A 3,027-nucleotide genomic window follows, 5' to 3' on the forward strand; every position below is an offset into this window, starting at 1 on the left:
GAAATGATACATGCACCCCAATGTTCACTGCAGCACTATTTACCATAGCCAGGACATGGAAGAAACCTAAATGTCCATCGACAGAGGAATGGATAAAGATGTTGTACGGCAAACTCCTGGGGCCGCCGTGAGGATGTCGTGACTGCCCCTCAGCCCCGAGATGCTGCCCCACAGCTCCCCTGCCTGAGGTGTACACGGGCAGGATCTGGTCTCTCCCCACCCCTCCCCTCCCAGATTTTGTCATGTGGGCAACCTGCTGCAACTGGTTCTGCCTGGATGGACAGCCTGAGGCGGCCCCACCGCCCCATGAAGCCAGGACGCAGGCTTATTCTAACCCTGGGTACAGCTCCTTCCCTTCCTCCAGTCTCGGAATGAAGCTGCAAGGCCTGTGGGGCCCACTTCACAAGCATGGCCAGGAAGGCCAATGGCCATGTGTCTCAGGACCAAGAGGAAGCCGTCTACCTGGAGAGCACAGCCAGAGCACCTACTGAGGGTGGATGCAGACCGTCGACTCCGAGGATAGCTGAGGCTGGAGGGCCCCTCTGTCTGACCTAACCAACCGGAGGACATTGAAGGTCTAACTGTGCGGCACCTCAAAGAGATCCTGGCTCACAACCTCATCAACTACAAGGGCTGCTGTGAGAAGTGGGAGTTGATGGAGGGTGACGGGGCTGTACAAGGGTCGGAAGGGGACTCCAGCAGCTGCTGTGTGGTGCTGAAGCCCAAAACAGGGGAGCAGTGCCATCCAGCCTGGAGGAGAACCTGTGTCGGATCTGCATGGACTTGCCCATCGACTGTGTTCCGCTGGAGTGCGGCCACATGGTCACCTGTACCAAGTGTGGCAAGTGCATGAACCAGTGTCCCCATCTGCTGGCAGGACGTGATCTGAGCCGTGCATGTCTTCTGATCCTGAGGGCGTCTACTGGCTTCTTTAGTGCTTTACAGGGACATAGCTCGAGATGTCTGGGCCCACAGTTAACCAGCTTACAGAGGGGCAGGCTAACAAGAAAATCTGCAGTGTTCCTAAGACCAGGGCAAGCAAAGATGCTGTGTCACCTCTGGGCATGCCTGTCTTGCTTCAGAGGTGCACCTTGCGTCTGGCAGAGGCGGAGGCCAGTGGGAACTGGTACAGATCACACAGGCAAGTCCCTGTTTCAATGATCTTGGGGTGATGATGGTAACTGATGGAGAGGACTTTCTGGAATTTGGACCATATCTTCCTCCCTTCCTCTGAGAACCTAAACAGTTTCACCCTTCTTCCTGTAGCCCGCCCATCCCCCTTGAGCTGTGTGCCTCTGTTTCACCCACCAGAAGTCCTGGTAGAAATGGCTCTCTTCTTCCCCAGAACATCTGGATTCATTTCTGGTCCCTCCAGCTTTCTGTGCTTTAACCAACCTTTGCTAAAGTCTGTTGCTGCATTACCTAAAATCCACGTGCTTTAGACCAAAAAGGTGTTAGCTTACGAGACCAGTAGTGATCCTCCTTAGGACAGAATTTGGGCCAGTAAACTCATTTCTGGTGAGAAATGAAACACAAATGCTACTGAAAAAAACTTGAAGTCGTTAAGAGTTGCCTCCTAAGTGCTGGCATTGGAAGCTATCAGTCTCCTGACCTGCCCTTGGCAGTCAACAAAGCATCTGGCTTTCAAACTGCTGGGAAATTCCAGCCTCTGTGCAAGAGATGGTGCATGGATCATCTCTGCTTCTTCTCTTGGGGCCTGACTTTGTGCCATCCTTAATTTTAGCTTATGAGAAAAGGGAAAGCATTGGGTGGAAGTAATGGCTTTTCTGCTTGGCTTGACTTCTCCAACAAACAGCCTTAAACCACTTTCCCCTGAGCATGAGGTCCTTCCTTCCCACAGAGGATTTAAACATGGTCTGACTGAAGGCACACAGACTTAGGCAAAGAGCCTCACTCTTCTCTAGCCAGACTTCTTATGAAGTTCCTGGAGACTGAGTATGTAAGACACAGCACCTAAGAGGTATCAGAAGGTACTGAATGAGGCTGGATTCAGCCCTTGAGCAGACAGCTCGAAGTCTTAGTTCCCCAGGTTGGTGGGGACTCCTTACTCCCATTCCCTTTCTCAGCCTGCTGATTTAGGGTCAGGAAGAAGCATTCTCTAAGCCCTTTAGGAAGGGCCATACAATGAATAGGTGATGTTTTTGAGCCCTCCTAGGGTCTTTTCACCACTAGAAGAGCTTAAGTTTGCTGAAGCAGCTTAGCCAAGCACAAACATACAAACTATGTACTATCAGAAAAGCTGTATGTGCCCCCATTACCACTGGATGAGCTATGCAAAGCCTTAAACACCTGAGAGCCTTGGCAGTCACCCCCACCCCTTGCAGCCAAGATCTCTCAGACTAGAAGAACCAATCATGACTGTGGAAAGCAGTGGGAAACCTCTAAGGGGACCTGTTTATTGGTACAGACATGCTTAATGCTTTCTCTCCATCAACCACTAATCCCTTTTTGGGGGAGTGACATAATTTTATAATGTGGTTGTCAGCTGAACACTGGATCATTTACCTTGACATTATACCAAGTCCTGGATGATTTGATTCTTGGCCACAGCCTTTGTAGAAACTGGGGGAATCAAGGGATCTCCCTGTAAAGACATCATCTTTCACCTTTCTCCTGGACAGTAAATACTACAGTTTACAGTGCCTATCAGTTTAACAAAGGATTCATCTAATCAATTCCTCTGTGAAACAGGTCTACATGTATGCAGCTCAGTTACAACCTAGCAATAACTTCAGGACAGAAGCTGGCTGTCTCCCTACTTAAAACTTGCTTTCTCTGCTGAGGCCTTACCTCTCTCTACCTCCCAATTTCCCTCTTAGACATGAGTTAATAATAACCTGATGGTTGGTTTGTAACCTCAGGAAGAATCAGAACTGATGTCATTTACTCATTTTGGAGAAAGAACTTGCCTTGAAGTCTTCTAACCTCTTTTGGTGAAGGTTTCCATTTAGGAAAAAAAGGTGCCCCTGCCTTTTTTGTATCTTATTACTACACCAAATAAAAGTT

The 3,027-nt window shown here is 49.3% G+C and overlaps 1 pseudogene; it reads left to right on the top strand.

Annotated features, from left to right (window-relative positions):
* The first annotated feature begins 408 nt into the window (after positions 1-408).
* On the top strand, positions 409-907 carry LOC131755797 (E3 ubiquitin-protein ligase rififylin pseudogene; annotated as a pseudogene).
* The last annotated feature ends 2,120 nt before the right edge of the window (positions 908-3,027 follow it).

Source organism: Kogia breviceps, chromosome 4 (genome assembly GCF_026419965.1).
Source record: "Kogia breviceps isolate mKogBre1 chromosome 4, mKogBre1 haplotype 1, whole genome shotgun sequence".
NCBI lineage: Eukaryota > Metazoa > Chordata > Mammalia > Artiodactyla > Physeteridae > Kogia > Kogia breviceps.